General features: G+C 37.2%; 1 pseudogene; it reads left to right on the top strand.

The window, feature by feature from the left end:
* Positions 1–24,688, top strand: LOC114905773 (annotated as a pseudogene).
* The last annotated feature ends 871 nt before the right edge of the window (positions 24,689–25,559 follow it).

The raw sequence follows: 25,559 nt of genomic DNA, 5'->3' as shown, positions 1-25,559 counted from the left end.
ATGCAAATGATGATTTTAAGCACCATGATTCTGAAGTTGAATGACATGATGAGTATATGTAACACGTTAGAGAAGGTATGTAAAGTCTCACCATTTATCATTCAGTCATTAACTGGGTAACAATAACACTCAAATTTTATATCTGTCTTTCCCCAACATTAGTGAAGATAATGACCCTTATCCTTGTCTTTCCAAATTATGTTAGGATTAGGGTTGAAATTTTGAAGCTTTATAGTAAATATTTGTGATAAAGGGCTTAGTAACTGCAGTATTTTATTGCTTTCCAATAGCATATAAAGTACTGTGATGGCCTACTGAAAATATGTATCATAACATTGTGATATTCTTTATATCTTTCTGCTCTTAACTACAGTTCTGTTCCTATACGAATTAATGAAAGACAGATCTTGTGTTCAAAAAGAAGTTCAACTGAACATGGCTTTAATTCATAGAAATAGGGTCAGAGCAAGAGGAAGGGGCAAGGCTCCAGGATGTGGTTTCTAGGAGCAAACCTCTAGTCTTAATATGATTGTGTGTCTAAACTTTCTCCACAAGGCAACTCAACCAAAAATTAAGGGTGACAAAACCAGCAGTGGCAATGAATGGTTAATGGAGAGTTCACTGCTAACACTGCTTCACTGATACACCACAAGTTTTTCTATAGGGCTAAATAAACTCATAAATAGGAGAAGGAAAAGAAAAAATTCTGGGTCAACCCTTTGAAAATGCCTTATATTATGAAATTTACTACCACCAACATCACCATCCAAAACAAATGCTTATTACTATCCATCTACTATTTAAGTAAAAATGTAAAATTAATGGAATGATTTTGAATGACTGTCTTTGCTTCAGAGAAAGTGATTACAGAAAACAAATTTTGTTCAGGAAGCTTTCTAAAGCAGACTGTACTACTCACATTTATTTAAGATATTTCTCAGTTTAATAACTAGCAGCAAATATGCACATGCAAAATTACTTTCACACAAAAGTGTTAATTAATGTTTATTTAAATATGTAATGCTTACTATAGATAGTATATTTAAGTTAGGTCAATTGATGAGACAAGTAAATTTTAATTTGGGTGCAGTAATGTATATTTATAATGATAGAATTCATCAATGATATAAAACATTAGAATGTCTCCATCACAATTCATTTTGTTAATGAGGAATGAAGTCCCAGAGTTTTAATTTCTTTCATTTATTTTCAAGAATCAAAGCAGGCTCAAATATTCCTGATGATAATGTGACTCTCACTTATTTATCTTTCAATATCCCTTCTTTAGTGGGAGGAAAAAACAGACTAGAGTTATAGCTACTCTTCTAGATACTGCAATAACTCAGAATATATGTTACCTGCAGGCCATAAAGTCACTGTTATTTATGAAAATTACTAATTCTAGCTAATATACATTAACTAATTTAGTGCCTCAATATAGATTTTTGGTTTAATCTAAAACTTCCTAAATCCACTGAAGTATGTTGCATATGTGAAAGTCTTCCATTGATTTGTATCACAGCAAAATAAGGGCAGAGAATTATTTTTTTAGATCACATAAGAGATCTGTAGATATTCATCAAGTATAGAAATATATATCCATTTAGCAATAACTTAAATTTATATGTTATTTTCACATGAATCATCTCAGTTGCTGGATACTCAATAATCTGGTAAAATAAGCATAAACTGCAATTTCTATAAAACATTTGAGAAACCTGGATATCTTAGAGCCTATTTTAAGTATTTTAAAACATTACCTTTGATTAATATCTACCAATATATATTTTCTTTTCAAGAAAGTGTTCCTGGAGAAAAATACTATAATCTATTGTTAACAAAGTTCAAAATGTGGTTTCTAGGAATGAAATGTGACAAAAAGGAGAAATTGCCAATCCCTAAACATGTTTATGTTTGGGCGAAACCCCATATGTATGTGTATGTATTTTATGTAGGTGTACGTGTACACTCTAAATTTACAAATTTTTTCTTTGTCTGTAAATAACTATCATTACAGAGAGATACAAAGGCAAAATCTATACTTTAAGTATTTGGAAAGCTATATAGAATACTTTAAGACAGTACTAAATAGTACTGCCTTCATGCCCAAAGAGTAGAAATGTGATCTATGGTAGACTGCTCTGGTAACATGATCAGCCTTATGACACCTAATAAAGCTGACTCTGAAAATTATTTGTAAACTGTATGATCCAATAGCTTTTCTTCTGTTTGCATCCTTATATCTTTAATGGTTAATCCCAAAGAATTCTGAGCACAGGCAAAAGCCAGTAAATATATTATATGAATCAATATCAGTATCCTGCTGGTAACCTAAAACTAAGGCTCCCTCTGTGCTGACATAAACTCATATGAACACAGTAAGCTCATTTTCATTAAACTATTCCTTCATATGTATAATGCATTTTATTTTAAGGCAGGTATGATCTAGCTAAAACACAGGCTAGGTAATATTTATAGAATATCCCCCTTTTATCTCTTAGAAGATTTTTGGATTTTTTTTTTTTAATGAACATAACAAAAAGAATCATAGTTACACCTGAAATACCTGGAATCAAGCTATTCTGTTGAAGAAGCTTTTAGGAACAAACAGTAGCACAGGCTAAGGTCAGAGCAGGCCTTACAAGTTATTAAAGCGAGTCATCACTGACTTCTGTGTCATAATAGAGCTCCCCCTGATAGAAATCCCTATTAAAATACATTTCCCAACCATTCAGTCAAATGTCTCTGAAATCCCACCATGTGTGTGTTCTCATTGATTAGAGCAATGCTAAAGATGTATTGATTATAAATTTGTAGCTTGAAGGTTAAATGTTGATGCCTAAGCAAGGGAATGAGATCAGTTAGGCTGTAACAAATGACTCCAGCAGCTTGGGCAGCTTGAGAAGCCAGAAGATGGTCTGGCATCAGTTTCAGAGGGACTACAATTGCAGATGGTGGGATTACCCAGGGACTCCTGACCTTATAGAAGTGGCTTAGAAGGGAGATTAAAAAATAAAATTAACTGGGAACTACGATGTGCCAAGTATAGCATAAGGCAGCCTTATCTCACTTAATTTTTAAAAGATAAATGATCTTTTCCAGACTATTCCCATTGGATGTAAGGCCAATGATAGGAAAACAAACTATCTTTGTATTGCATTGTTTTGTTGCTTTCCAATAAGAGGTCAGTGACATGTATCCAAAATATCTCTGCTCAATGTCAATTATAGACTTGCAATGGTAAAATTATCAGCAGATTTCCATCATCTTTGAAAACAGTTCCTGATCCCTGGGCTGTGGATACCTGAGGGGCAGTGGAAACACAGCAAACAGTTTTGGTTCTGTATTGCCTTATGAACATCAAACAGTCTGACAAACAATTTGCTTAAAACTTTTTTTTAAAAAATAAATTTATTTATTTATTTTTGGCTGTGTTGGGTCTTCGTTGCTGCACACGGACTTTTCTCTAGTCGCGGCGAGTGGAGGCTACACTTCGTTGCAGTGCACAGGCTTCTCATTGCAGTGGCTTCTCTTGTTGTGGAGCACAGGCTCTAGGCATGCGGGCTTCAGTAGCTGTGGCACATGGGCCCAGTAGTTGTGGCTCACGGGCTCTAGAGCACAGGCTCAGTAGTTGTGGTGCACAGGCTTAGTTGCTCCACGGCATGTGGGATCTTCCCCGACCAGGGCTCAAACCCGTGTCCCTTGCCTTGGCAGGCGGATTTTTAACCACTGCGCCACCAGGGAAGTTCCCCTAACACATGTTTTTAAACATGATCTTACAGATGTCAATGTACGCTCTAATAGCTAATAAAATGAAATTTTTACTTTAAAGAGTTGCTGAATTTAAAGTAACTTTTGGTCATATGTTTTCTCATGTAGAGGATCTGGTAAATGGTTTGAGGTTAAAAGAGTCTGCAGTACTTGAAAAGTATGAAACCACTGCTCTTCAGTTGGAATGAAGGCTAGGATAGAGCACAGGAGGATCCCATTAGTTTATGTAAGACTGAGAGAAGGATCATTTAAAGTGCATGGAAGATCACTGTACCTTCAAGCCCAAAATTAGAATTCTTAACTACATTTTGCATTTCAACAGGGGTGAAATGAATTTAACTTCCGGCGATTGATGCTTTTTTTTGGTAGACCTTTCTGATATTTATAAGAAAGCACTAAGTCTAGCAAGTCATTGAAAAAGGTCAGATGTGAAAGTTTACAAACACCCAAGTGATCAATGGTTACAAAATCCAGTTGGAGACTGACTCTCATGGCTACAGGGAATAGGTTATTAAAATCATGGAGCTAAGATTTACTGCTGAACTGAGAAATTGGAAAATAATCACTTAAACACTGAAGTTAACAGTTATCAAGAGAATAACAGAGAGTACAGGTGGGAGAAAGAGAGGCATCAAAAAGAATATAAAACCAAATTAGAGCTTCCCTGGTGGCACAGTGGTTGAGAGTCCACCTGCCGATGCAGGGGACACGGGTTCGTGCCCTGGTCCGGGAAGATCCCACATGCCGCGGAGTGGCTGGGCCCGTAAGCCATGGGCCTGCGCGTTCGGAACATGTGCTGCGCAACGGGAGAGGCCACAACAGTGAGAGGCCCGCGTACCGCAAAAAAAAAAAAAAAAAAATCAATTTGTACAACCATTTCAAACAATTGAAAGATAAGGTTTGAAGTTTTACTACTCACTACAAGGGTTTTATTTAGGAATTTAGTAAGATATATGGTATGTTATTAACAAAAAAAATATAAGAAATACTCATTAATCACAACAAACAAACAAGAAAAAAGTCCTACCATTTTTGAAACCACGTACTGATTAGAAACAGAACGTGACTTGCGTTATCAAGACTTGAAGGTCTTTTTTTTAAATACTAAATTTTTCAGATGTTTAAAGCCAGCTACAGAGATTGGTCTATGAATGCATAGGGCCCTACTCACATGCATATATGATGCTTTTTTAGTTCTTTCAAAGGATTTTAGATGTCCTACATTGCCATCAATCCTATTATTTATTCTATCAAAAATGACTCTTGGGCTTCCCTGGTGGCACAGTGGTTGAGAGTCTGCCTGCCAGTGCAGGGGACACGGGTTCGAGCCCTGATCTGGGAAGATCCCACATAGCACGGAGCAGCTAGGCCCGTGCGCCACAGCTACTGAGCCTGCGCGTCTGGAGCTTGTGCTCCACAATGAGAGGCTGCGACAGTGAGAGGCCCGTGCATGGCGACGAAGAGTGGCTCCCGCTCGCCGCAACTAGAGAAAGCCCACGCACAGAAACGAAGACCCAACACAGCCAAAAATAAACAAATAAAATTTAAAAAGACTCTTTTTTCCATCCATCCCATTTTTATTCATTCTAACTCCCACTCCTGTAGATCCTGTATCTCTTCACAGCATCAATCTGGTAGAGTTTATTTACTGCTCTGACTTCTGCATTTTCTCCCTTCATAGTCACTTTGTTCTTCAAAATCTTATCATTTCCATCTGGTTAGAAATTCCTTGAAGGCAGAGACCAGCACACAGCACATAAAAGTTACTTGGAAATTTTGAATGCAATATGGAATTAGATATATGGATGGATGGATGGATGGATGGAAGGATGCATGGAAGGATGGACAGACAGATGAAGAGAGCGTGACACCCTCATTTAAGAAAAATTTGAAATACCAGAAAAGATTGTTTGTAGTCATCAGCAAGGACCCCCCCAAAGTGTAACCTTCAGCCTCACAGGAGGTTGCATGAGTAGGACGTAACTTCAGGCTAGGTGGCTGAGACAGACTTTGTAGGAGGTGAAAAATAGAGGCAGTCAGCTGACAACACTCCACATAGTTGGACAACGTGTCCTACCTTGAAGAGGCACTGGGAGGTGCAGCTCATGTCTTCCACACTAATCAACTTTTTTTTAATTGTGAAAGAAAACACATAACACTGATTTACCCTCAACAATTTTCAAGCATACAGTATAGTATTGTTAACTCTGTGCACAGTATTGTACAACAGATCTCTAGAACTTTTTCATCTTGCATGACCCAAACTCTATACCCAATGAACAACTGTTTCCCTTTCCCCCATACCCTAGCAATCAGCATTCTACTTTGTTTCAATGAGTTTATTTTAGATATCTTAAAGAAGTGCAATCATGCATTATTTGTCTTTCTGTGATTGATTTTTTTACTTAGTATAATGTTTGCAAGTTTCGTCCATCATGTAGCATATGCCAGGAATTATTTTTTTCAGGCTGAATAACATTCTATTGTATTTATATACCACATTTTCTTTATACATTCATCCATCAATGCACTTTTGGGTTGCTTCCACATCTTATCTGTTATGGATAATGCTACATGAATATGGGTGTACAAATATCCCTTCAGAATTCTGTTTTTAATCCTTTTGGATATATACCGAGAAGTGGGATCATACGGTAGTTTTATTTTTTGAGGAAACGCCATACTCTTTTCCATAGTGGCTATACCATTTTACAATCCCTCCAACAGTGCACAATTCCAATTTCTCCACGTCCTCAATGAAACTTCTTTTTTTAAACCAGTGGCAATACTGATGGGTGTAAGGTGATATCTCATTGTGGTTTTGATTTGCATTTCCCTAGTGATTAGTGATGTTCAACATTTTTTCATATTTTTTTGGCCATTTGTTTATCCTTTTTGGAGAAACATCTATTAAAATTTTTTGGCAATTTTTAAATCAGATTATTTGGTTTTCTGTTGTTGATTTGCAGAAGTTTTGAAAATATATTCTGGATATTAACACCTTATCTGGTAGATGGTCTGTGAATACTTTCTCCCATTTTTTAGGCTGACTTTTCGCTCTGTTGATTACTTCATTTGCTGTGCAAAAATTATGAATTTTGATGTAGCCCCATTTGTCTATTTTTGCTTTTGTTGTCTGTACTTTTTGGAGTAATATCTCAGAAACCATTGCACACTCCAATGTCATGAAGGTTTTCTCCTATTTTTCTTCAAGGAGTTTTATAGTTTCAATTCTTACATTCAATTCTTACGGTCTTCAGTTGATTTAGAGTTCATTTTTTTATACAGTGTAAGATAAAAGCGCTTCATTTTTTTTGCATGTTTACCCAGTTTTCCCAACACCATTTGTTGAAAAGACTATCCTTTCCCAATTGTTTAGTCAATGGCAGCATTTTCAAAGCTCGCTTGATATAAGGGCTGCTTTCTGAGCTGTCTCTTCTGTTCCTTTGGTCTATTTATCTATCTATATGCCAGTATTATACTGGTTTGATTACTGTAGCTTTGTACAATATGTTTTGGAATCAGGAAGTAGGAGGCCTCCAGCTTTGTTCTTTCTCAAGATTCTTTTGGCTATTTGGGATCCTTTGAGATTTCATATAAATTTTAGGATTTTTTTTTCTATTTCTGCACAAGATGTCAATGAACTTTGTTTTTATTGACAATTTTTTTAGAGCAGTTTTAGCTTCACAGCAAAATTAAGAGGATGATACAGAGGTTTCCCATATATCCCCTGCCTCCAAACATGTATACCCTCCCCTATTATCAAAATCTCTTACCAAAGGATACATTTGTTATAATTGATAGACCTATGATGATACACCATAATCACCCAAAGTCCATAGTTTATCTTATTTACTTGGTGTTATACATTCTGTGAGCTTGGACAAATATATGACATGTATCCATCAAATCCTGACTAATACATTACCTCTCTAATGTGAAATGCCCCAAATTATAGAAAAAATAATTATAGATAATCAATGACTATAGAATTTAAAGCATGTTTGATGGGGAAGCGATATACAGTAGAGATATGGGGTGCCAGTAATGTTCTATTTCCTGACAAGAGTTGTGGATACGGGAGGGTTTATTTGACAATATGATTTGTTAAAATGTTTTGAGTCATTTTCTCTATGTTGTTTCAAGGAAAAAAACTTTTAAAAATAAGCAAAAAATATTCAACAGACGGACAGTAAACCAAGATGTCCTTAATTCATACTCCTCTGTAGTAGAAAATTAAAATTAGTATGGTTTCCACTAAGTATAAATTTGGAAGTGACTGGAAATTTCTTTGCCAATGTGAAATTATTTCTGGGAGTTTAGAATTGGGGATTTTAGCATAAATATATCCCTACATTATTCCTAAACCAAGATTATAATCAAAAGCCATAGACAAAACACATAGACATTAGGTTTATAGCTAATCTCAGTGGTCAATGGAGGAAGACCCCAATAGGCCCTACCTGATGTATCTGAACAAAGCTGTCTCTTTTTTACGAATAATGGATCAACAAAACCAAGTAACACACCTGGAGGAATTTGAAATGTAGAATGAACAAACCTAGAAGCCAGGATATGTTTAAAAGCAAATATAAATATTCAATACATTCTGGGTTTGCACTATGAATGAATGGAGCTTCCAAAAGATGAAAACATCCCAGAGTATTGCTCTTCTTAATCCTTAAGCCAGCTCTGAATAACTCAAAAGTTGCTTATAGCTATGGGGTAGTGTTCCTTAGATGTACTTAACTCACTTTACATATTTTAAAAATGTATTTTTAATCCACATATCGTAGAATGGCACATAAGAACCAGGTATGGCTTTGTTTACTTTTTGTCTTCTAATATTTTAAGCATTGAAATATAGTTGATTTCCAATACTGTGTTAGTTTTAGGTGTACAACAAAGTGATTCAGTTATACATATATACATTTTTTTCAGATTCTTTTCCATTATAGGTTATTACAAGATATTGAATATAGTTCCCTGTGCTATACAGTAAATCCTTTTGCTTATCTATTTTAGATATAGTAGTATGTATCTGTTGATCCCGAACTCCTAATTTATATATCCCCCTCCCCATTCCCCTTTGGTAACCATAAGATTGTTTCCTATGTCTGTGAATCTGTTTATGATTTGTAAACAAGTTCATTTGTATTTATTTTTTAGATTCCACATGTAAGTGATATCATATTTGTCTTCCTGTCTGAATTATTTCTCTATGATAACCTCTAGGTTCATCCATATTGCTGCAAATGGCAATATTTCATTCTTTTTTATGGCTGAGTAATATTCCACTACAGACACAGACACACACACACACACACACACACACACACGTATATGCCACATTTTCTTTACCCATTCATCTGTTGATAGATACTTAGGTTGCTTCCATATCTTGGCTATTGTAAACAGTGCTGCTATGAACATTGGGGTGCATATATCTTTTTGAATTAGAGTTTTCATCTTTTCTGGATATATGCCCAGGAGTGGGATTGCTGGATCATACGGTAACTCTACTTTTAGCTTTTTAAGGAACATTCATACTGGTTTCCATAATGGCTGTACCAATTTACATTCCCACTAACAGTGTAGGAGGGTTCCCTTTTCTCCACACTTTCCCCAGCATTTATTATTTGTAGACTTTTTGATGATAGCCATTCTGACCCGTGTGAGGTGACACCTCACTATAGTTTTGATTTGCATTTCTCTAATAATTAGCAATGTTGAGCATCTTTTCATGTGCCTGTTGACCATTTGTATGCCTTCTTTGGAGAAATGTCTTTTTAGGTCTTCTGCCCGTTTTTGATTGGGTTGTTTTTTGTTATTGAGCTGTATGAGCTGTTTGTATATTTTGGAAATAAACCCTTTGCTGGTCACATCATTTACAAATATTTTCTCCCAGTCCGTAGGTTGTTTTTTCATTTGGTTGATGGTTTCCTTTGCTGTGCAAAAGCTTGTAAGTTTGATTAGGTCCCATTTGTTTATTTTTGCTTTTATTTCTTTGTCTTGGGAGGCTGACCTAAGAAAATAATGCTGTGATTTATGTCCTAGAATGTTTTACCTATGTTCTCTTCTAGGAGTTTTATGGCATAGTGTCTTATACTTAAGTTTTTAAACCATTTTAAGTTTATTTCTGTATATGATGTGAGGGAGTGTTCTAACTTCATTGATTTACATGAGGCTGTCCAGCTTTCCCAATATCACTTGCTGAAGAGACTTTTTCTCCATTGTATATTCTTGCCACCTCTGTTGAAGATAAACTGACTATAGGCATGTAGGTTTATTTCTGGGCTCTCCATTCTGTTCCATTGATCTATATGTCTGTTTTTGTGCGAATACCACATCGTTTTGATTACTGTGTAGTATCCTCTGAAGTCTTGGGAGGTTATGCCTCCAGCTTAGTTCTTTTTCCTCAGGATTGTTTTGGCAATTCTGGGTCTTTTATGGTTCCATATGAATTTTAGGATTATTTGTTCTAGTTCTATGAAAAATGTCATGGGTAATTTGATAAAATCCCATTAAATCTGCAGATTGCTTTTGGTATTATGGCCATTGTAACAATATTAATTCTTCCAATCCAAGAGCATGGGATATCTTTCCATTTCTTTGAATCAATTTCCTTTATCAATGTTTTATAGTTCTCAGTGTATAAGTCTTTCACCTCCTTGGTTAGGTTTATTCCTATTCTAAGTTGTTTTTTCGGTCAATCTTAAATGGATTATTTTAGTTTCTCTTAAATGGATTATTTTACTTTCTCTTTTTGATATTTCACTGTTAGTGTAAAGAAATGCTACAGATTTCTGTATATTTATCTTGTATTCTGCTATGTTGCTGAATTCATTTATTAGTTCTAATAGTTTTTGTGTGGAGTCTTTAGGGTTTTCTATATAAAGTACCCTGTCATCTGCATGTAATGACAATTTTACCTCTTCCCTTCCAATTTGGATGTCTTTTATTTCTTTTTCTTGTCTGACTTCTGTGGCTAGGACATGTAATACTATGTTGAATAGAAGTGTTGAAAGTGAGCATCCTTGTCTGTTCCAGAATTTGGTCAGAAGACTTTCAGCTTTTCAACTTTGAGTATTATATTAGCTGTGAGTTTGTCATAAATGGCTTATATTCTGTTGAGATATACTCCTTATATACCCACTTTGGTAAGTTTTTATCATGAACTGATGTTGATTTTTATCAAATAGTTTGTCTGCATCTAATGAGATGATCATGTGGTTTCTGTCTCTTCTTTTGTTGATGTGGTGCATCACATTGATTGATTTGCATATGTTGAACCATCCTTGTGACTCTGGGATGAAGCCAACTTGATCATGCTTTATGATCCTTTTTATGTGTTATTGGATTTGGTTTGCTAATATTTTGTTGAGGATTTCTGCATCTATATTTATCAAAGATATTGGCCTGTAATTTCCTTTTTTTGTAATGTCTTTGTCTGGTTTGGTATTAGGGCAATGGTGGCTTTATAGAATGATTATGGGAATGTTCCCTCCTCTTCAATCTTTTGAAATAGTTTGAGAAGGACAGGTATAAGTTTTTCTTTGTATGTTTGGTAGAATTCCCCAGTGCAGCCATAGACTCCTGGACTTTTGTTTGTAGGGATTTTTTTAAATTACAGATTCTATTTCACTTCTAGTGATCGGTCTGTTCAAATTATTTGTTTCTTCTTGACTCAGTTTTGGCAGACTTTATGTTTCTAGAAACTTGTGCATTTCTTCTAGGTTGTTCATTTTGTCCATTTATTGGATTTCTGTGGTGTCAGTTATTATTTCTCCTTTTTAATTTCTTATTTTGTTTATTTGGTTCCTCTTTCCTTCTTGGTGAGCTTGGGTAGAGGTCTGTCAATTTTACTTATCCCTTAAAAAAACCAACTCTTGGATTTATTGATTTTTCTATTGTTTTTATCTCTTATTTATTTCTTCTCTGATCTTTGTTATTTCCTTCCTTCTGCTGAATTTGGGTTTTGTTTGTTCTTATTTTTCTAATTATTTTAGGTGGCAGGTTAGGTTATTTATTTGAAATTTTTCTTGTTTTTTGAAGGCCTGTATTGCTATGGACTTCCCTCTTAGAACTGGTTTTGCTGTGTTCCATAGATTTTGTGAGGTTGTGTTTTCAATGTCATTTGTCTCCAGATATTTTCTGATTTCCTCATTGACCCATTTATTTTATAGTAGCATGTTGTTTAGTCTCCCATAATCTTTTTCTCGTTTTTCTTTCTGTGGTTGATTTCTAGTTTCATACCATTGTGGTCAGAAAAGATGCCTGAAATAATTTCTATCCTCTTAAATTTGTTAAGGCTTGTTTTATGCCCTACTATGTGGTCTATCCTAAAGAATATTCCATGCATGTTTGAAAAGAAGGTGTATTCTGGAGTTTTTGGAATATAGTGTCCTGTAGATATCAATTAAGACCAACTGTGTATTGTATCATTTAGGATCTCTGTTGCTTTATTGATCTGTCTGCAAAATCTGTCCACTGATGTCAGTGGGGTGTTAAAGTCTCCTACTATTATTTTCTTCCTGCCAATTTCTCTCTTTGTGTCTGTTAGCATTTGCTTTATGTATTTAGTTGCTCCTATATTGGGTGCATATATGTTAACAAGTATAATATTATCTTCTTGTATTGATTCCTTTATCATTATATACTATCCTTCTTTGTCTTTATGGATCTCTTCTTTTGTGGAATTTGTTTTAAAGTCTATTTTGTCTGATATGAGTATTGCTGCCCCTGCTTTCTTGTCATTTCCATTTGCATGAAATATCTTTTTCTATCCACTCACTTTCGATCTGTGTGTCACTTCTGCCCTACAGTGGGTCTCTTGTAGACAGCATATTGTAGGTTCTTATTTTTTATCCAATCTGCCACTCTCTGTCTTTTTATCAGAACATTTAGTCCATTGACATTTAAAGTAATTATTGATAAGTATGTATTTACTGCCACTTTAAATCTTGTTTTCCAGGTGATTTTGTAGTTTGTTCCTTTCTTCTTTTGTTTTTTCTTTTGTGGTTTGATGGTTTTCTTTTCTATCAATATTATGCTTGCATTCCTTTCTTTTTGGTTTTTGTGAATCTATTTTATGTTTTTGATTTGTGATTACCCTGATTTTCAAGTATGTTAACCCATAACTATATCTACTTGCTTTAAACTGGTAATCATGTAAGTTCCAACACATTCTAAAACATCTACATTTTTTACACTCCCCCCTGACATTTTGTGATTTTGCTGTCCTATTTCACATCGTTATGTTTATCCTTTTGCTGTTCATTGTAGTTACAATTCCTTTTACAAAAATTTTTTGATTTTGTTTTTAAATCCACACACTGGCTTATTAAAGTGATCTTCATTTTTTAATATATTTGCCTTTACTATTGTGTCTTTCCCTTTCCTATAGATTTCTGCTTCCTTACTATTTAGAGAAGACCTTTCAATATTTCTTTTAGGATAGGTTTAGCATTTCTGCATCCTTTTAGTTTTTGCTTATCTGAGAAATTCGTATTCTCTCTTACTACTCTTAATGATCATATTTCTTGGTAGAGTATCCTACGTGGCAGTTTCTTCTCTTTCAGGACTTTGAATATATCATGCCATTCCTTTCTGGCCTACAAAATTTCTGTAGAGAAACCAGCTGATAGCCTTATGGGGGTTCCCTTGTAACTGACTCTTCTCTTGCCATCTTCAGAATCCTCTCTTTATCTTTAACTTTTGCCATTTTAATTTTGATATGTCTTGGTGTGGGTGTGTTTGAGTTCATTTTGTTTGAGACCCTCTGTGCTTTCTGTACCTGGATATCTGTTTCCTTCCTTAGGTTTAGGAAGGTTTCTGCCATAATTTCTTCAAGTACACTTTCAATCCCCCTTTCTCGTTTTTGTTCTTCTGGGATCCCTATTATGCATAGGTTGGCATGCTTAATACTATCCCATAGATCTCATATGTTGCTTTCATTTTTAAAAAATCTCTCTTTCTGTCTGTTCTGATTGGGTGATTTCCATTATTCTATCTTCCAGATGAGTTATTCATTCTTCTTCATTATTTAATTTCCTATTCATTGCCTTTAGCTTGGTTTTTAATCTCTGCAATTGACTTGACTAATTTTGATTGGTTCCTCTTTATAGTTTCTAGTTCCTTGTTCCAGTGATCTGCATTTTTTTTTTTTTTTTTTTTTTTTGGCCATGCTGCATGGCTTGTGGGATCTTAGTTCCCCGACCAGGGATTTAACATGGGCCCCGGCAGTGAGAGCGCTGAATACAAGTCCCAACCACTGGACCGCCAGGGAATTCCCTGATCTGCATTGCTATCAAGAGTTTTTCTTAATCCCTTTAGCATTTTTATTACCTCCTTTTTGAACTCAGAGTATGGTATACTGGAGAGGTCTGTTTCATTGTTTGTTCTTTCAGGGTACTTCTCTTGTTCTTTTAATTGGGAGTAGTTCCTCTGCTTTTTCATTTTATTGAACTTTCTCTGACTCTATGAATTGAGGAGAAACAATTATCTACTATGGTCTTGAAGGGCTGTTTTTATGTGGGAGCATCCCTGTGTAGACTGTATGAGTCCAATATTTTTGGTGAGAGGGTTGTTTTTGGTATGGATGCCTGCCTGTCTTTCCTCAGAGTGTGCTGGCCGTTGTTCCCTTGATAGAGGGTGTGTTTGGCTTTTGTGGTATCTGCACTGGATGTTGGGCAGGGCATCCTCTTTGGTCTGTGGCTGTCAGCGTCTTATTGGGGGCAGGGTCTGCTCCCCAGTTTTTGAAGTAGAAGCCCCCAGATCCACTTCTAAGCTGCGGTGTGAGGTAGGCAGGACCACAGTGCTCCTGTTGGGAAAGGAGCCACTGTGTATTCCTTCCCAGGAGCTGTCCACTGGGGACATGTGATTCTGTGATACCATCCACCACCCAGTGTGTGTGTCCACAAGGTCTGCTGCTGCTGGCACCGCCCCTGGACCTGCCCACACTGTGGGAGCCCTGATAACTGGCTTAGCTGTCAGTTCCACTTCCAGTGTATATGGGCACCCAAAGCCCACCACTGCCACAGCTGCACATTGGGAGCTCATTGGGAGCATGCTGAGAATGGCACTTCTGTGGCAGACCCGCACTCTATCTGGTGTGCACCAGCAATGGTGGCCCAGACCACACACTAGGCCGTTCAGGTTGTCTCCATGCAGCCAAACAGAGTCCTCTCCACAGATCTGTCCTCTGAAGCCTGAGGTTCAGCACCCAGCTGCTGTGTGCACCAGCAGGCACATGTCTTGGCCTGGGAAGAGTGACAACGATGTGGCAGCCATCAGTGCTGATCCCTCTCTATCCCACCTGCCAGCAAGCTAGCAGCTGCACATTCCTCTCGAGCAAAGCCCAGGCCACTCCATTTCCCTATCTGTTCCAGCAGACCTCCTAGCCAGCAAAGGGGGTCCCAGGGTGATGGAACCTTTCCTCTTCTGGAGTTCCCTCCAGGGGCACAGGTCCCATCCTGATACCTTTTTTTTCTTCTTTTTCCTTTTGTCCTACCCAGTTATGTGAGCATCTTTCTTGTAGCTTTGGTTGTATAAGAGATCTTCTGCCAGCTTTCAGTTGGTATTCTGTGAGAACTGTTCCACATGTAGATGTATTTTTGATGTGTTTGTGGGGGGAGATGAGCTCCACCTCCTTATACTCTGCCATCTTGACCTCCTCCCCAGGAACTAGATATTACTTTACCTACATTACAGTTACTATGCTGTTGCCCACCTGAGTGCATTCCAAGTGGTTTAAATCTGGGTCTGATTCATTTTCTGCTGGTCTGCTCTATGTGATGCAGGCTCTTCCTCTTTCAAAAACAGTAAAGTATCTAGAAGAGGAATGCTTAAAATACTTTAATAAATACTAGAATCCAACCCAATATACCCATATGCACCCTGCACAAATACCACGGTACGCACTGACATTTTTTTTAATAGCATAATTTCCATTTGAGTGGCAATGCCTTATCATATTAATGAGACAAGCATAAGAAGGTTTATTATGCATCCAGAAGTTTTATGATTCTATAACAAGGATGACAAAATGTCTGCCATATAAGAAAACAGTAAATATAATTAAGAGCTTTACATTCTCAGTTTTAACGTCAGATTTACATATTTTAAAATATACTTCTCATAAACATAATATTCTACACTTTTATGATAAAGACTTTTAAGCACTGCTTTAACTTTAAAACCAGAACAGAATACTTAATTATCATATCAACAAATGAAGTCTAAATTATAATTTAATTATTTATCATTTAAACTCCCTATTAACATATTAAAATATATGTGCAAAGTTCCATTTACATGTGTTTTAAAGTCAGAAAAAATTTATATAATCCAGTACCTTAACACCAGCAACTCCAAAATGAACAAGATTGTGTCATATATTTTTTTAAGAAAAAGTCCAAGAATTCTGCTAAAATATATCTCACCCATGAATAGGGAAAGCACTAATGACATTAGTTTAGAGTGGGTAATTAAATTAGGCACAACCCAAGAGTTGTGTGGCAAGAAATTCATAGAGGAGACATTTCAGTGACAGCTTTGCTGTTAATGACACTGAAGCTACTGCACACCAGCCAACTGCGAATGTGCAGGGCCACTGCTCCTGATGGCATTAGAAATATAACTACTATGTCTTTGGAAACATGATCATGTATCATATGGAAAAGGGTCATATTCAGAATAGTTAGCTTCTAATGCTAATAAATCCTCCAGTGTAAAAGGGAACTATAGAAAAATAGATAAATAGCATAGGACCCCAAAGAATCCTGACTATGCCAGGTATTAAGCCTTTGGTTACTAGGTCTTGAGTAGGTATGAAGTCCAGAGGGAGTGGGTAGACAGCCCAGGCATAAGGTGTGGGCACTAAGGACAGAGGCTAGTTACCGACTAACAAAGAAGTATGTCAAGATTTTATCCACTGGCAAATATATACCATTTTGTGTCAGTTGAAAACCGTCCCTGAGTTTAGTTCACTGTCAGCTACCAAACATTGCCTATATGATTCTTACTGTGCATCTCTAATTGGTCCCTCATTTGGAACATAATCCACTAAAACACTGAAGCCTTACTATATAAGTAATGGATTTTCACAACTCAAAAATAATTTTATACAAGTTTCTTAGTAAACTGGTCATGTAAAAGCAGTAAAAAATCTGGTTGATAAAGTTGGTTCTCATAGTGGTGCGGGTTACCAACACTGAAAGTATTATACACGTAAACCAAATTTAACAATTAAATAAACAGATGGAAAATGATGGATACAGGTCTCTCATTGTTGGACTGGGAGGTTACAGAAAAGCAATGGGGAAAGGTCAGAATGACTCGTGGTACTGGATTAGAATTGAAGATACCAGAAAGAACTCATGTTTTAGCTTAATACAGATATGGATGGATACATACACAAGTATTTATAGGGATGTATATGTGTAGGGGTCCGTATACACACATATATTTCCTTGCTCCGTCAGCTGAGAGGGCCTAGAAGCATTGACACACCAGTTGCAATAAGCACACCTGGCACCCATTCTCCAAAAAATAAAAACATTCTCAAACAAAAGGAACCAGGACTCCTTGGAGAAATGGCCAACTCTAGGCTTGGGACAAGAAATATACACAGTGACTGTGGACCATATTGCAGTGATAGAAATTATAGAAATTCTCAGAAACAAACACGAAGATAAGGATGTGTCAAAGGGACAAAAGGAATCCAAAAAATAAAGAGTTCTCAATAGACAAAGCTGGAACAATTTGAGCAAGAAAATACAGAAAGCAGTATAAAATTATAATCCAATGTATAAAATAAATATCCAAGAGTCCACAGTCAATGGACTATGGTCAGATAAATAAAGAAAGATCATAGTCAATGGTCAAATAAATAACTAAAGAAAATAGACAAATCTCCTTTGCAGAACAATTTCAAATAATTTATGTGAATACTCAGGGCTCTCAAAGAGGTAGCACTTAAATCCCACTCCTTAACTGGAGGCAGAGTGTAATGACTTCATTCCAAAGAGTACAGTATAGAAAGTGAGGAAAAGTAACTCTGGTGGAGAAACCTGATAAACAATATCTCAGGTAAGTGATCAATGTTAACACTGAGTCCTGCTGATAGCATGTTCCCTTGATATGATGGGATGATAATGGTATTTTACCTCAGTGGTCTTCTACACCAAAATCTATAACTCAAGTTTAATCATGAGAAACGCATTAGACAAAACCAAATTGAGGAATACCGTACAAAAGAGCTGACAAGTACTCCTCAAAACTGTCAAGGTCATCTCATCTAAAACAAGGTAAATCTGAGAAACTGTCATAACCAAGTGGAGTCTAAAGAGACATGATAACTAAATGTAATGTGGGATCCCAGTGAGGATCCTCAAAAAGTAAAATAACATTAGGGAAAAATCTGAGGAAATCTCGAAAAAGTAGAAACTTTAGTTAGCAATAATGTATCCATATACATTTATTAGTCATGACAAATGTGCCATACTAATGTAATATGCTAACAATAGAGGAAACTAGGTGTGAGGGGTATAGGAACTCTCTGTACTATTTCTAAAACTTTTCTGCACATCTAAAGCTATTATAAAATTTTACTAAGATAAAGAAGTTAGAAGGAGGCAAAATGTTGTACTAGATATAATAACGTGATTTCAAATCTAGCTTCGCTCATCTAAGAGCTGGTTGAAAGTATAAGAGGTAAATAGTCTAATAATGTTTCTGTTTTCTCTGTAATTTGGGGACTATATGCTTTACAACGTGGAGTTATTTGAAGGGTAAAGTTAAGTAATACTTGCTTTTGTATTTCATTAGTTTATATACAAAGACAGAATTATGAGTAGCAGAAACAAAATCTACTCTAATGTTATAAAGATATGTATCAAGCCTAAAGAGTCCCAGAGCAACATCATTTCTAGTATTAATGTCATTTTCTGTCAAAATGTTTAATCTAATCCCTCCTGATGGCATTTTCCCTTATCCAGTCTTTCTAGGTCCCCAAGCTTCACTAACTTTACTGAGAACCTGAATCACCCAGGGATATTTTTAAAATACAGATGCTGTTGATTCCTTAGATCTGGAGTAGGACCTGAAATTCTCTTTCAAACAAGCTCAAAGTCTCTCCTCAAACTAGCGACCTCAGCAGGCAAATTTACAGGTCCCACCAAAGACTTGCTAAACCAGGAGTTCAGGAGGTGGGACTCAGAAGCTGTTTTAACAAGCCCTCCAGGTAAGTCATATGCATGATAAAGTTTGAGAACCAGTGTTCTAGAGCAAGGGTTCTCAACTTTGGCTTTCCATTAGAAAAATCTGGGAAGCAGTTAAAACTTTCAGCACTCTCGGTCACCCTTCAGATCATTCATATCAGCATTTTGGGGTAGCAAGAAGACATTTGTAGTTTTTTTTTTTTTTTTTTTTTTGCAGTACGTGGGCCTCTCACTGTTGCAGCCTCTCCCATTGCAGAGCACAGGCTCCGGACACGCAGGCTCAGCGGCCATGGCTCATGGGCCCAGCCGCTCCGCGGCACGTGGGATCTTCCCAGACTGGGGCACGAACCCACGTCCCCTGCATCGGCAGGCGGACTCTTAACCACTGCGCCACCAGGGAAGCCCGACATTTGTAGTTTTAAAATTCCCCAGGTGATTCCAATGTCCAGCCAAGCCAAAGTTGAGACCATTTCTCTAGAATGGGAAAACAGTTATTATCTGAACAACCATCCCATATATATGCTTTATATTATCTAGTCAAATAATCTAGAATTCTATCATTTACTTTAAATTTTATTTTCCAATAACTTATTTAGTTCTCTTAAAAAACACCTCAAATTTTTCTTTTGGTCTACATTTACTCACTCGAAACCTGGGTACTAAAATGTAGGGATTAGATAAGCTGTTTTCAATATAATGAATATATCTTAAAAGTCTGTGGGATGAAGAATATAATGAGTTGTAAACCTTCGTGTTCTTACCTCCCCTCTGCTAATTATGAACACTTGACTTGTGCTTGCATTTTAACATGGAAGCACTCCTAATTCAGGTTACCCTCATGGTACCTGAAACACACAGCTGAAATCAACTCTCAACTTTTCAAAATTGTGAAAACACCCTAGGTTTGGGCTTAATTATCAGAAAATATTATGCTTTCTTTGGAAATTTTAGAATTCTGCTAAAAATAATCACCCAGAGATATTACTTGAGTCCTTTGTAAGGTCTAACCAAAGTACCAGTCAGGCAGTGAACTTATTATAAAATAGGAGGAGGCAGAAAGACTTCATTCTGATTATTACATGCTCCTTCAGGATACAATGTTTCCTTCCCTTGTCTTCAGTGGAAACCACAGTGCAAAATCGGGGATTTCAACACTCTGGCATCTGTTAAACCATGTGATCTTGGTGCATTCCCAAATCAGATACATTTTCCCAACATAAAAACAAACAAATTCTGAAACACAATGTAAATGATTTGGAGGTTATCCAAAGCACTCCTCACTCCCCATGAATTGCATTCCTGCCTCTGCCCCTTCTTCCCTTCCTGCCCAAACTCTGTCCCTATGACAGTGTCTCTTATAATCCAGGGTGGACCCAATAATACTCTCAATAGTAAAAAGCCCATATCTCTATAGTAGCCATTGAGATCATTCTGGAAAGCTGAAATCCTAATTCTATTACTAATGACAATATTAGAACATTGACTCAGTTATTACAACTAGCCAGGGACTGTTAATAGCACTTTGAAAGGAATTCTCATTAAATTTCACAATAGCCAATTGCTTAAATATATCCGCAGGATGCCTCATCTGTCTGCCACACAGAGCTATCCCTTACTCTCTTTCTCCTTGAACTCACTTATTTTCCTTTTTAGACTGTTATATCATATTATTTACCTATTTATTTGTTGTTGTTTTCTCTGTTATAGCCACTGGAACAGAAGCTCCATGAGGGCAGGGGCTCCTCTCTCTTGTTTACTGCCCTGACTTCAGTGCCAAAAAACCCAGCCAGGTCTATAGCAGTCAAGAATTAAAGATAGAAGGATGAAAGACGAGTATGAAAACTAGACCAAGAGAAACCGGAACTGAATAGGAAGTTACAAGAATGCACAGACTCTACATTGTTCACTTCATGCCATAGAAATTCAAACCAAGAAAAAGGAAATTAAAAAATTAAATGAATAAAGTATATATTTAAAGGATAAATAGCTGATTCAACTAGGCTCAAGCAACAACTTGAGAATATAGTAACACTTTGCCAAGAACATGAAGATCCACACCTAGACTGAAAGGCCTAGAAAACCAGTACCACATCATGAGGCAGGAAAAATAAGATTTTTTAGAAGCAATTGGTTGAACCTTCAGACAGTCCAAAATCCCAAGCCAAAAAACCACAAAGATACCCATCAGCAATAAAAGCTGACCCTGCAGGAATTCTCAGAGATAGAAGCATGCATGGCTTACAGAAGCAGAAGATTTCCTGAAAGCTTAATGACAAAGAGGAAGAGATGGAAGTGGCCATGTCAAAAAGTAACTCCATGGAACAGGAAATCTCTGAAACCAAGACGTTCAGGAAAGACCTGGAAGCTCAGCTTGAGGATACTTTTGTTGAGGCTTCACAGGAACACAAGCCTCATGAAAGCAGAGAGAACCTCTCTAAACAAACAGAAAGTGAGCTTGAGGTCCCCCTAACGAGCCAAGGAGGTTAAATTCCAGGTTCCACTTCAGAATACCAGCAAGAGATTTCTGAAATAAAATCTTAACTTGAGGAGAAAGTCTTGTTTTATATAAAGGAATGTGTTGAACATGAAATGTTCTATGTCTTAGAAGCCAAAAAAAAAAAAAAAAAACCCCACAAAAACCAAACAAGCAAAAAACGCAGAAAAACAAGGTATGTGATTCAGAGAGCCATCAGCTTATCCTGCAGAAAAAAAAAAAAAAATTAAAAGAGAAATAACAAGAGTAAAAACAAGAATGTCATAATGAAATGGAAGAGGCAGAAGACACGGTGAAAGATGTATTTTTGAAAAAGAAAGTGCAATGAGGTGCGAAGAAAACAAGAAATTACTGGTGAAAATGAAAGGCTTTGACCTGTTGTGGATAACCTAAGAGCTCAAAATACACAATATGAAGTTGAGGTTATGGATTTGGCAGCTACGAGTAGGCGGCCTGCTGAGAAGCTTAGATTGCAGAAACCATGAATTGGATCAGCAATGAAAAAGATGTCCAGCAGTATTTTGAAGCTCTTGTTTCTAAAATGACCAAAGAGTCTGAAACCGAAAAGGTCTAGTCTGGCATCATGAATGCTGGATCCACTTTGGAAAGGCCATCATAGTAAGAAGCTGAGCATGTCTGCAGGGCTTTCAGTCTGCTTTTGAGGTAAGCAACCAGGCCAAGGAACTTGTTCAAAATTAACTGAGAAACTTTTAAATACAAACCTCTCTTCTGGAAGCAAACTAAAGGATTCTGAAGCAACAAGGAGAGAATTATTAGATGATATGGAAATTTTGAATAAAACGAGATAAATTTAGGATAAATACAGAACCCAAAACTCTAGATTCTTGTGATTCTATTTTTAACTATTTCAACACTGCATCTCCTGCACTGATTTGAAACTTAGAACTAGCTGAGCTAGTAAGAAACACAAACTCCAAACCCGGAAGTGTCCCCATCAATTTTCATGCCCATAAGCCCAGAACAGCAAGAAGACATGTCTCGGCTGCAGCAAAGGCCAGCTGCTGTGCCACTGTCACCACACAGGCCGTCTTGTTGGTTGAACCAAAGCCAAAAGGTCATTGATTTAGCATCAAGTTTTTTTCCAGTCCTACTTGCTGTAGCCATTGCACCTCACTCATGGTTGGACTAATTTAACAAGGCTATCGCTTGGAGGTGTGTATCCCACAAAGACAGTGCTCCCAAGGTCTGTACAACCTCTAGGCAGTCCCAGGGGCCTCTTAAAGTGGATGTGCAGAAAGGCCTAGGAACACCCTACAAAGTTTACCTTAAGGTGCAAAACATACCAGTGTGGAGAAAGGATGACAAAGATTTATGTATTGGTATATAACTGTCTACTCTTTGTACGGTTTGCCTGAAGGAAAACCCACCCAGCCTGGAGTTATTGTGAGCCAATCTTGTATCTTAGAGGTGAGGATTTTTTGATGAGCTTTATCCTCGCTTTAGCTGTTATACGTGATCCGAGCTGATATTCCTTGTATATTCAGGGTGACAGCTTCCCTCTTAAGTACAACTTAAAGACTAGTTCTTTACTAATTCTAACAGAAAATGAGAAAGAAAAGAGGAAATTGGCTAGGTTTCTAGAAGGACTCCAATCCAACCTGCATAAATACAGACTGAAAAATCATGTTGTGCATATTCCACTAGAAGCCTATGACAGGATACTGTCTCTTATTAAAGCAATTCTGACATCTGTTATGGAAAATCATCTAAGATTGCAGTCGGTTTAAAGCTAAGTGTGTACATAATAGAGATTACCTGTGATGTGATCATTCAAGCTACTGTTTGTAAGAAAGTGTACCATACTGAACTTTCTCTCCCCAAAAAGAAAACTACAACGCTTTTCTGTTATTGGAATAGCTTTGTTGCTGGGACTGTTGACTTTTAAAAAATGCACAACTGTGAGAGCTGTGAGTTAAGTCTTATTTGGGGCAAAATGAGGGCTGCAGCCCAGGGGGCGAGGGGAGGGGCCAGGATATATAGGAGTTTTGCAATAAAGAGCACGTAATTGGGAAGGTCAAACGATTACTGTTAAATAAAGAAAACCAGATACCTCAAGTTAAGGAATTTAGCGCTTTTCTATGTATGGGAAGATGCAAGGGCCTGGACTCACTGAAATCATTTCTCTGATATGCACCTTAGCTATCTAGGGCCTGTATTTTCACACCCTGAGTTTCCTCAGGGCTCACCGCAGGGAGTGGCTGCAGTCTGATGGTTGCTAGATGGCAGGTATTCTTTTCAGCCCTGAGTTTCCTCAGGGCTCACCAGCTCACGTTGGAGGGTTGCAATCATTGGTGACTGTGACATCCTTTGTTTATTGATATGGCAGGAAATATTCCATTTATAAATATTCCATTTATAGGACCATGCTCCATTTTATCCATACTCTTCCTTTGAGGCAGTGGAAGGGAGCTTTGACATCAAGCTTCCAGAAATAAAGGGCTGCCTAGACATCCTAAGTTCAACACGTAGGAAGAGTTCTTCAACCTGTCTGCTTGTAGCAGTGAAATGCCTGATCTTTTGCTACGAAATCCATAGAACTAAACCTTCTCACAGACAGTTCAATGAAACTGTGGCTCCAGGAACTGTACAGTGCATGACAATGTTCAAGGAAAAGCTCTGTGTTGGCTACTCTTCTGGGTTCTCTCTGTTGAGTATCCATGAAGATGGGCAATGTCTAAGCCTGGTAAATTCCAGCAGCCCCTCAGTTATGTTCCTCTCACTGTAATCTTTTGATGACATTTGTTCTGTGGAGGTCAATAATGAGGAATACCTGTTTTGCTTTAGCCATATGGGATTGCACGTAGACTCACATCAAAGGTCAAGCATGCAGGAGCTAATATGGCCCTCAAACTATAGTTACTTATAGTTACTGCTCTCTCCATGTCACAGTATACAGTGAGTGTGATATCAATACACCTTAATGATGATGTTAAGACTATGGAATGGGTCCAAATAACTGGTCTGAGAAAGATAAGACCACTAAACTCTTAATGTACCATCAAACCTCCTCAACTGTGAGCTTCCATGATTAATCTACTTTAACAACAAGTCCTCTGGAGATGTTAAGGGTGTCAGATACTTGCAAAAGTTCCAGAGCAAGAGAGATTACAATGTGGGTGAGCAATGCCTAGAGACCCAGAATGAGCAACAAAACTATATCAACCTAGCCATTTTCAATTAAATGACTCACATGCGGCCTAGAGATGGAATGCAAGTCGTCAGGCCTCTCATTCTGAATGTTTTGCTTCCCTCACTGGAGGAAAGGCTAGGTCCTGCTCCAGCCAATCTTTCTCAGTAGGCTCAGTCCAGAAAAAAAAAAGATGTACATTTCAAGGTGCTCATTGAATGGATCAGAGATAGGAGTGTCCACACCTCTGAGAAGCATGTCTAATCCTGACCAGGAATTTGACAAAGAGCTTCATTCATATTCCAACAAACACTCAACTCCAACCTCAGCAGCCCACTAAGGTCCACCCTTTCCTAGAAGAGTCAGCTCCCACTAGAAAGGCCTGCAGCAGTTGTCCTGTGACACCTGAAGCTCCTTGATCTATGGCCCCTCATGGTCAGGTCAGTGCCAAGGCTGATGCTGAACCTTTATTATTGTTTAAGGAAATGTAGAATTGATTTGTAAATATGAAAAGGAAGAAAATATTTATTATATTATTGTAATGATCAGTTTTAGGTCATACTGCTCAATAGTGGTAGACAAGATCCATTCTTCTGCATAGCTACGAGGCAACACTGTTACGTTTGCCCTTAAAAGGCCACCATTCAGCCTACCTCCTATTCAGAACAAACTGAGATACCTATTAGGGCTTGTGCTCAACTATGCCTATGGATGATTCCATATCTCATTTGAAGGAAACTTTTTTATATACAATGTGGCCTCTCTGGATAATGCCTCAGACAATATAATTTTTCCTATTTTCTGAAGCTATTTTCCTGAAGTCTTAGGAGAATAAGAAAGTGTTTACTGTTCTCATGAACACAAGAATTTTGAAGACAGAGCAAAATAGAGGTTAGTTTGTGGTATTTTTATTCACTTAGCTATT

This window comes from Monodon monoceros, unplaced genomic scaffold, assembly GCF_005190385.1.
Source record: "Monodon monoceros isolate NGI ecotype Baffin Bay Population unplaced genomic scaffold, NGI_Narwhal_1 Super_Scaffold_22, whole genome shotgun sequence".
Lineage (NCBI taxonomy): Eukaryota > Metazoa > Chordata > Mammalia > Artiodactyla > Monodontidae > Monodon > Monodon monoceros.
Note: the sequence above shows the minus strand (reverse complement) of the source record. Positions and strands in the feature narration are given on the sequence as shown.